Source organism: Lithobates pipiens, unplaced genomic scaffold, assembly GCF_037356315.1.
Source record: "Lithobates pipiens isolate NorthernLeopardFrog02 unplaced genomic scaffold, aLitPip1_a1.2 Scaffold_18, whole genome shotgun sequence".
In the NCBI taxonomy this organism is placed as follows: Eukaryota; Metazoa; Chordata; class Amphibia; order Anura; family Ranidae; genus Lithobates; species Lithobates pipiens.
In genome coordinates this window covers 610,484,907-610,495,539 of record NW_027507758.1, presented here as the reverse complement: position 1 = coordinate 610,495,539, position 10,633 = coordinate 610,484,907, and positions in this window count along the sequence as shown.

The following is a 10,633-nucleotide window of genomic DNA, read 5'->3' as shown; positions in this document are numbered from 1 at the left end:
TGCTTTCAGTCTGGTCTGAAGAACACACAGCCTGTTGTAGTACCACAGCCTGGGTACATATGTCATCTGCTGCTGCTCCTGTTCTCTGGGATTCCTGGACCAGACTGACCTCCTTTCTATATGGACTTCTCAAGCTACCAAGTTTTTGAGCCACAAAGTTCATGTGTGCCTCAGGGGCCAAAGGCTTTGCAAATTCAAGCACTTTCTCCAGCGTTGCCTTCATCTTTATTTTGTTTTTATCATGTAAAATAAATAGTGTTTTTTTTTCAAGGAAATACTTGCCTATGTGTTTTTCTTCAAATAGCAAATATAAAATTTTTGGGTGAGTAGGCAGGTACATTTCAAAAATACAATGTCAAAATTAACAAGGGACACCAACAACAAATACAACATAATAATGGTGCTGTGGAAATGTGACATAAAAAAATAAAAAGGAAAGCACAAGAAAATAATACAATAATCCAAAAATTTCTATTAATGAAAAAAAAGGACTTTACAAAAAAAACCATATATATTATGTAGATCTGGCTTAACTTAAAATAAAGATTATTCAGGAGATACCTAGAAATAATAAAGAAATAAGTTTGTGATAACTCTGTGTGAATATGAGCAGCAAAGCAACTTCATTCTTCTAGCATTATATAAAGAAGAGAATGCACGGCATTGAACACTTTAAAAATTTGCAGTGTGACGAATCTGCCATCTCCATTACGAACGCTAGTTTTACCAGACCGAGCATGCGTGATTTTTTGTCATGTCGGAATTGCATACACACGATCGGAATTACCGATAGAAAGTTTTTCCGTCGGGAAAATTGAGAACATGCTATAAATTTTTGGCTAGCGGAAATTCGGACAGCTAAATTGCGATGGAGCATACACACGGTTGCATTTTCCGGTGAAAAGCTCTCAATGGTCTTTTTCTGGCTGGAATTCCGACCGTGTGCACGCGGCATTAGAGTTGGGTGAACAGTTTGGCCTGACCACTTTTTTTTTGCCGAACATTGGCTGTTAGCTCCATTTGGGGAACACCAACATTTTCAGGATGTTAAGCTGGTTTTCTCCCCACCAAACGCCCTGCAATACGCTGCACAAAGCTTTGCCCAATCAGGGCACGATAAAAGCTGGTTGTTAAGGAGCAGGGCCAAGAAGCCGGTCACGGCATTCTTAACAACCAATGAGTCATTAGCTGTCAATGAGCTTCTCCGCTGACAGCTAAATTAAATAAAAGAATTGCAGGTAAAAAAATTGTAAAAAAAAAAATTGCTGTCTATGGGGTCTCTTCAGGTTTGGTATGGTTTTAAGGGGAATCCCACACCAAAATAAAAAAAAAACGACATGGGCTCCACCCCAAAACCCTTATTCGAGCAAGCAGCCTGGCAGGTCAAGAAAGAGGGGAGACAAGCAAGCGCCTCCCCTCTTGAACCTCAATTTTTATTGTGATCCCCTTAAAATCCATACCAGACCGAAAGGGGAGTGGACCCTTTATAGACATAGCCTCCTATGACTTTCACTACCATTTATATGCTGATGACACCCAAATCTATCTCTCTGCCCCTCAGCTCACCCCATCAATCTCCTCATGCATCACTGATCTACTAACAGACATATCGGCCTGGATGTCACACCACTTCCTCAAACTTAATCTATCTAAAACCGAGCTCTTAATATTTCCTCACCCACGTGCCCCTTTGCCTGACTTCTCTTAGCCTCTGAACTGTCCTTTCAGGCCCACATACAAGCCCTGTCCAAATCATGCCGCAACATTTCCAGAATACGTCCCTTTTTAATTAATGACACCACCAAGCTTCTAATTCACTCCCTGGTCATCTCACGCCTCGACTACTGCAACTGCCTCCTCATTGAAAAACCTTTACATAGACTATACCCCCTTCAGTCCATAATGAATGCCGCTGCCAGACTCATCCACCTTACCAACTATTCAGTGTCCTCCACCCCTCTCTGCCAATCCCTCCACTGGCTTCCACTCACTCAACGAATAAAATTCAAAGTACTAACAATAATTTACAAAGCCATCCATAACTCTGCCCCTAGTTACATCACTAACCTAGTCCCAAAATACCAACCAAGCTGCTCTATTCGGTCATCCGAAGACCTCCTGCTCTCTAGCTCCCTTGTCACCTCCTCCCATGCTCACCTCCAGGATTTCTCCAGAGCTTCTCCCATCCTTTGGAACTCCCTACCCCAATCTGTCCGACTGTCCCCTAATCTATCCATCTTTAGACGATCCCTGAAAACCCTTCTTTTCAAAGAAGCCTATCCTGCTTCTAACTAACACTGTTTTACTTCCTCCATCAGCTTATCCCCCCACAGCTATTACCTTTTGTATCAATTGCCCCTTCCTTTTTAGATTGTAAGCTCTAACGAGCAGGGCCCTCTGATTCCTCTTGTACCAAATTGTAACTGTAACTGTAATGTCTGCCCTCATGTTGTAAAGCGCTGAGCATACTGTTGGCGCTATATAAAACCTGTATAATAATAATAATAGTAAGTGGACCCCCCAGGCACTATATTTAAAGTTTTTTTTCATTTTTATTGTTGTCCTTTAAGCATCATTAAAATCCCTGCTCCTGAAGAAAAGGATTGTTTTTAGAAAAAAAAAAAAACTGCATTGATGCATGTTCCCCTAGGCCAGTACCCAGACCCCCAGACCCCTTTTATGGCCAATTACTTGCATATAAGCCTTCAAAATTGGGACTTTTGATTTTTCAAGTTCAGTCCCATAGACTTTAATAGAGTTTGCCGTTCAGGTCAGATCTTTTCCCCTGTTCTGGAGTTCTGCTGCAAACCAAGCGGGGGGGGGGGGGGGGGGGAGGAGGTGTTTGGCCCATTTCTAATCTCTTTATAGGAGCCACAGAGCAAGCAAATTGCTTCTTACAAAAAAAGCTGGGTTATTATTTCCCAAAAAGAAAACATGTACAGATTTTCAGTCCAATTTTTATACTCTTTTGAATAGGCCAATAGTTTTGAGGTAGATAGCAAGCATATTGTAACTGGATAAAATCTATTTTTATTTAAAATTTAGCACACCTTTTAAGTCTTTTTGTATAGTCGTCATTTTCTAAGGAATTGAGCTAGCAGATTGCATCTGGTCATAACAAGCTAATGTGGTAAAGCGGTCCATTCTTCTTGGCAAAAAGCCTTCATATCCTGTAAAGTTTTATAGCATGGACCGAATGTCTAAGCCCCTGTACACACGGTCGGACATTCTGCCAACCAAATCCGTCGGATTTTGTCCGTCGGATTGTGTCCGACAGATTGTGTCCGAAACTGTTGCATACACACGGTCGGGCCAAGTTGTTTGATTTAGCGGTTGCTAGAAAAGAGAAGTTCAGCTCAACGTCTGGCACCCTTTGGGCTCCTTCTGCTGATCTTGTGTCTATCGCGTGTTAGTAGAAGTTTGATGAGAGACGATTCGCGCTTTTCAGATTAGTGATTCAGATCGCTACCGCTCTTCAGTTTGTGCTTGTCTTTGCGTATCTGATAATCAGTGCGTGGAGTCAGTAAGTATTTGTTGATCATTGTGGACTATATCTTGGTATAGTACGCTTTGAAAGGCATTTCTTATTGTCTGCTTGCTTCTGCTATTCAGGTCGTTCTTTCAGGCCTTACTGTTTATCGGTGCTTTCTGGTGTCCGAGCCGACCGTTTTCAAACCATGTTTCCTCTACGTACTCGTCGTAGAGTTTATGCTGTGCAGGGGCTTCGTGTTGGGGTTGTTACTTTGACACAAGCCCGGTCCATGAACAGGGAGGGGAGGCGTTTGTGGACCAAGAATTGGTTGTGCCAGCATGACCAGTTCTCGCACATGCCTTTGCTCCATGAGATCCAGGAGAATAATCCTGATGATTTCAGGAATTATCTCCGGATGACGGACCCCGTTTTTCACCGTCTGCTGGCTTTGCTGACCCCTTATATCACCAGACAGGATACCTGCATGCGGCAAGCCATCACTCCGGAGCAGAGGCTCATTGCCATGTTGCGCTACTTGGCGACTGGGAGAAGCCTTCAGGACCTCAAGTTCTCTACAGGCATCTCCCCCCAGGCTCTGGGGATCATTATTCCAGAGACCTGTTCTGCCATCATTCAGGTCCTGCAGAAGGACTATATGAAGGTAAGTTTTATCCTTTAACATCACATTCTATGTATTTCATGATTGCTAATGTCTTGTATTTCTTTCCTCATTCCCTAATTACCATCATTGCAATATGCTCTAATTCATATACTCTGCCCTTTTGTCCTCAGGCATATTTTCCTCACTAACTTTCCCACCATGCTCTTCTTGGCCCATAAAACTATAGTCTAGTCACTTAACAATGTCTTTTGGCAGCTCCATAGTATTGCTTTCCCCTAAACACCCCCTAAAATCTCTACAAATGTGATGTGTGTGCTTCAATTCATGCAGAGTGATTTTTTTTCTTTTTTTGGGGGGGTTGTGCCAAACTCATTAGGAACCCCCCAACTGCTAGCTCAGCTGATAGCAATCCTCTATCTGATGACTTTACCAAACCCAATACACACTATACCTACCTTTTTGATGCTCACATTTATGGATGAATTCACCTAAGCATGTAGTGCAAGGGCCTGCCTCAATACTTTCAAATGATTTTTTTTTGTTTTAACCTATTAATTATCTGGATATGTAATAGCAGAATGTCAAAAAGTGCTTCCATTTTGGTTTATTTTTGTTATTATGACACTTCTTACCTGTCCCGTGGGCTGCCAATAGTGTAACTAAGGAGGGGCGTCCCAAAGTAGCACACATTATTTAGCCATTCAGCTCTCAATCAAGTGGAGAGGGTTACCTGTCCTAAACACCCCCCCCTCAATTTTTATCAAGGGCCCATCATATGGGGGGGATGGGGGGTGATGACTCTCATAAGAGGACATTAGACTTTAGGCTTTAAATACTCAGTTCCCAAAATGTTTGACTAATTTTGTCACAAAATGTTTGTGTGTAATCTGCTTGTAATGTTGATTGGTCAAATTACAAATTTTTGTTCTTGTTTCACTCCACAGTGTCCTTCAACGCCACAGGAATGGCAGACTGTGGCCTCCCACTTTGCCAGTTGTTGGGACTTTCCCAATTGTGGAGGAGAAATAGATGGGAAGCACGTCCACATCGTCCCACCCCCCAACTCTGGGTCGTATCGTGATGTTGGCGGTGGTGTCTGCGACATATGAGTTTTTGTATGTGGACATGGGGCAAAATGGACGGATGTCGGATGGTGGAGTCTTCGCACGGGCGGAGTTCTACTGGCCTCTCCAGAGTGGCAGTCTGGGCTTGCCACCCCCAGAGGAGAATCAGGAAGGACTCCCGTTCGTCTTCGTCGCAGATGAGGCTTTTGCCCTGGCGAACCATCTGATGCGGCCTTTCCCCATGAGGACCCTCACCCCAGAGCAGAGTATTTTTAATTTCCGCCTGTCCAGAGCCCGAAGAGTGGTGAAGAACACTTTTGGTATACTGGCCAGCCGGTTCCCCCTTTTTCTTATGCCTATTCACATGGCGGAATACAAACTGAATCACATAGTGCTGGCGTGCTGTGTTCTTCACAATTATTTGAAAAAAGTTTCTGTGAACTATGTGGTCTCAGTTGGCCAACAAGAAGCAGACTTGATGGAAAATGCAGATAACCTCACGGGACTTCAACATGCTCATCCAGGCTTGCCCCCCCCCAAAGCGCCCGTGAGGTTAGAACACAATACATGGACTACTTTGTGGGTAGGGGGGCCATTGATATGCCAGACAGACAGAGCGGCATTTTAAAAATAAATTTTGATCTGAAACTCCTTCATTTACTGCTGGTTTTAGGTGTCTCCTAGGTATAATTAGTTTTTTTCAAGTTGTGCCTTTTTTCACCAACAGTGCAAACCCAAGTTCAGACCCAGATGAGGGGACAGTCTCTTCTTAAGATAATGTTATTATGTTGTGGGTCTGCTACACACACACCTTCTTTTTTGGTAACTAATGTATGTAGTGCATTACTGACCAAAATCGTGCTAATTTTCAGCACCATGGCAGGAAAATGGCATGATTGTAAAACTTTACACATCACTGTGGGTGTTTTTTTATTAAAGGCACATCCACTATGTCCTCCAAGTACACTGCAAAAGTACACCTGAAACTGCACTTGGAGTGCAAAGTGGAGTTGCCTTTAGTAAATCACACTCCTTCTCAGCACAAACTCAAATTGTACTCCAAATACATTTTTGTTGCCATGAAAAAGGAAGCCACACATTGTTGATAATTTAACTTTTTAATCCAAGCACATTCACGTGTGCGTTTTGAAAAGGTTTATACAACCAACCAAGAAATTGTGTGTTTCAAAAAACAGAGTTTAATAAAAATTTGGGTTACTTGGTGTTTTTGGGTAAACAGGCATGTATCTAACTGTAAAATACAGAACACAGGAACTTACAAAGTTTAACTTTGAAAAGTGAAGACAATATCAGACATGAGTATGTACAAACTGGGCTGATATTGCCTTCATCACATGGGGTGTCACCCCTGAAAAATCCAAATTTGGAAGATGCGCACAGTGTGTCAACATGTGCTATCTCCCATCATGGGGGATCAATGTACATGCTTTGGGGCTGCAACCTCTTCATCTCAGACACTTTACACAAAACACGTACATTGATCCCCCATGAAGGGAGATAGCGCATGTTTACACACTCTGTGCATCTTCCAAATGTAGAATTTTGAGAAATACCGTATATACTCGAGTATAGGTCGATCCGAATATAAGCCGAGGCCCCTAATTTACCACAAAAAAACTGGGAAAACTTTTTGCCTCGTGTATAAGCCGAGGATGAGACATCCCTGTGTCCATCCCTGTGTCCATCCCTGTGTCCCGTCCATCCCTGTGTCCATCCCTCTGTCCCGTCCCTCCCTGTGTCCATCCCTGTGTCCCGTCCATCCCTGTGTCCATCCCTGTGTCCCGTCCATCCCTGTGTCCATCGCTGTGTCCCGTCCATCGATGTGTCCCGTCCATCGCTGTGTCCCGTCCATCACTGTGTCCCGTCCATCACTGTGTCCCGTCCATCCCTGCCTACCTGTGCCAATCTGCAGCCTCTGTGTGCCATGCCGCACCTCTCAGACAGGGAGGCATGGCTTTTGAATAGTGGAATGGCCGCCGTCTGTCTGCACGACACGCTGATCGGGTAGGCAGACGGCGGTGACTCGAGAATAAGCCGAGGGGGGCACTTTCAGCCTAAAAAAAGGGGCTGAAAATCTCGGCTTATACTCGAGTATATACGGTACAACATTTTGTTTTTTAAATTTCTAAAAAAAGACCCTATCTAGTTTTGGGTGTTTCACACTCTCCCCAAAACATCAATGATGTTCTTCAATTTTTGAGTTACATCATTGATGTTTTGCAGGATATGTTCTCAATCCTGATTGCACCCCATTATCTCCCCGATCTGGGCACTTTCACTGGTAAAACGGGAATCTTCTTCCACATCACCTACAAAACAAAGCAAAAAATAAACACCATGTAATATAAATATGGTGACATACTGTACATTGATGAGCTTACCGGAAGCTGTGTTCTCCGACACTCACCTGTTGTGGGGACAATTTGCCAAACCTCCACGATCTCTCCTTCCTCCTCCTCCTCCTCCTGCTCCTCTGTTTGTGCTTTTGGAAGTTGTCCTTCTTTGTGAGGGGTGGGGTCCCTGGTGTCCTCATACTTGCCGAGTCTTCTCTCCCCTATGAGATTGGAAAAAAATTAAGAATTAGCACACAGAGGGCAGATTTAACAATATGAAACATTGCTTGAAAGTGTTGTTCAATTGTTTATTTTGGCTGAGCTTCAAGGTCATAACATTATTGGGGACACTGTGTTTAGCTGGAATACAGTGGTGTAGTGGTGCACAGTGGTGTAGTGGTTAGCACTCTCACCTAGCAGTAAGGGTCGCTGGTTCAAATCTCAACCACGACACTACCTGCCTGGAGTTTGCATGTTCTCCCTGTGCCTGCGTAGGTTTCCTCCGGGTACTCCGGTTTCCTCCCACAAACCAAAGAAATGCAGGTAGGTTAATTGGCTTCTGTCCAAAATTGGCCCTAGTATATGAATGGGGACCTTGGATTGTGGGCTCCTTGAGGGTTGGGACCGATGTGAGTGTGTAATGTACAGGGATAGGGACAATTATAGACACTCAGGTTGAACTGGATGGACTGGTGTCTTTATTCAACCTTACTAACTATGAAACTATGAAACTATGAAACTTACCTGCAGAACGATGTTTCCTACGAACGAATGAAACCATGAACTTGAAAGTGGCCATTTTAAAATGCACAACATGAACTCAAAGCACATGGAGCAGTGTGCAAGGAATAATAATCATATGAACACACAACTACTTACTTTTGTCAAGAACACGCTTGATCCTTATGTACTGCTCGTGCTCCCTCAGTTTCAGGTCTGACCAGCGTTTTCTCAGTTGATCCATGAATCGGTGTACCCCAAAATTCTTCTGAAGACTCTTCACAACTTTAGTCATGATCTTGGCCTTTCTGGTATTTTAGTTTGGGTAAGGTCCATACTTCCCATCATAGTCGGTCCTGTTCAATATGTCCACCATCTCCAACATCTCTCCAAAAGACATATTTGAGGCCTTAAATCTTGTCTTCCTGGATTGGGACGTTTCAGGCTCCGGGCTTTCCTCACCCTCCTCCTCGTTAGTGTAATTATTAGTGCGCACCTGTGTTCTCTCCGCCATGTTCTCTCCCCACTGCGCCAGAAGCGAAGGGGCGGGGAATAGTCTGGAAAGAACGTCAGGGGCGGGCGGAGTTTGACGCATGAGCACTGTATATAAAACGCATGTGAAGGTAAAATTTTGAACTTGGTACATCACTAGGCTACACTGATTCTAGATTGAGGCCTGCATTAGTGGAGTTTAGCCTGACATTAGGGTTTGTCTTGTGTTGTGTCTTGCAGACATTATGGACGGGTTTAATGACTATAGCTTCCTCCCTCTGTTCATCGATAAATACCGAGACATGCCCATCCTGTGGCAATCAACACACCCTCTGTATAGTAACAGACAAAAGAGGCAGGCAGCACTGTTGGAACTGGTTGAGTTTGTGAAGCCGGTGGTCCCCAGGGCAGATGACAAATATATCAAAAAGAAAATTGGGAACCTCAGGAGTACATATCTGAAGGAGAGGAAGAAGGTGCTAAAGTCCCTGAAATCTGGAGCTTCAGCAGATGAGGTTTATGTCCCCAGCGAATCCCTCTCCACTCTTCCTTCCATGCGTCCTATGCTACATTCCACACCCGCTGAGTCTTCCGAAGCCTGGGCCTTCCACTCAGGAAGAATTGGAGGAGCCCAGCTTGAGCCAGGTATAGTATTGTTGTACATATTTTTGGAATAAAAATGAATGATGTTAACTTGATTTCTGCTCCCTAATTGCTTATAAAGTGTTTCACATATCAATAGACAGTAGTGGCCAAAACCTTTGGGACAGGAAAGAAAAATGCTGGGCTCAGAATGATAGTCTTTTCGATTGGTTAACAATTTGCAACAGTGTTGATGTGAAAATTGTGTGTGTTTGATGAACCAAAAACTAAAACTATGTCCCTTTTTCATACACAGGAAGAACTCAGCCAGGATCAGGAGGGTGTTGAATGCAGCAGCCAGGAGGTGGCTGTGGAAAGTGGCAGCCAGGAGGAGGCGGGGGTAAGCGGCAGCCAGGCGGTGGGCAGCCAAAGGAGCCTCACAGAATGCCAGGTCCCTCCCCTCCGCCTTCCACGCAGAAGGGCAAGAAAGGGGGGGAATGTTGAGGAGTCGGCCCTGAGGCTGATTGGTGAGGCTTCTGCGGCACTCCAAGCCAAACCCACCTACCAAGAGGCCTTTGCCGCCATGGTTGCGTGCAAGCTTGATAAAATGGAGCAGGGGCAACAGATCTTGTGTGAGGAGGTTATTCTCCACACCCTCAACACGGGTCTGTTGGGCCAAATGACACCAGAAACACACTTGTGTCGTTTGGCCCATGCCCCTGCTCCTCCTCCTCCTTCTGCCACACCTCCAGCACCACAGCCACAGCCTGGAAGGAAGCGTGGAAGGAAGACCAGAGTGTGATAACCTGGGTTCAGTCTGGTCTGACAGAAGATGCAGCCTGTTGTAGTACCACAGCCTGGGAACATAGATGTCATCTGCTGCTGTTCCCGGTTTCTTGGACTTCAGGACCAGACTTCTCTCCCTCAGACATGTACTCCTCAGGCCACCAATTTTTGCGTTTAAATAGCTGATGTGTGCCCTGGGGGCCCAAGGCTTCACGAATATCCCCAGTTTCGACATTGCTGCCTCCCTCTTTATCTGTTACTGACACCGAAATAAAGGTATTTTTTGTTTTGAAGAAATACTTGCATATGTGTTTTCTTTCCAAAAGGACAGTTTATTTGTGAGCAGGCAGGTACATTGTAAAAAAACAAAGTGAAATAAATAACAAGGGGTGCCAACACTAAACAACCTCCTGTAGATTAAAAAAGAAAAACAAAATATAAAAAATAGAATAATGTTGTTGTTGTTGTAAGTTTACACACAAAAAAATTAAAAATAAATGGAGAAATTAGCAAACTGTCTTTAACCACTTTCAGACTGGAC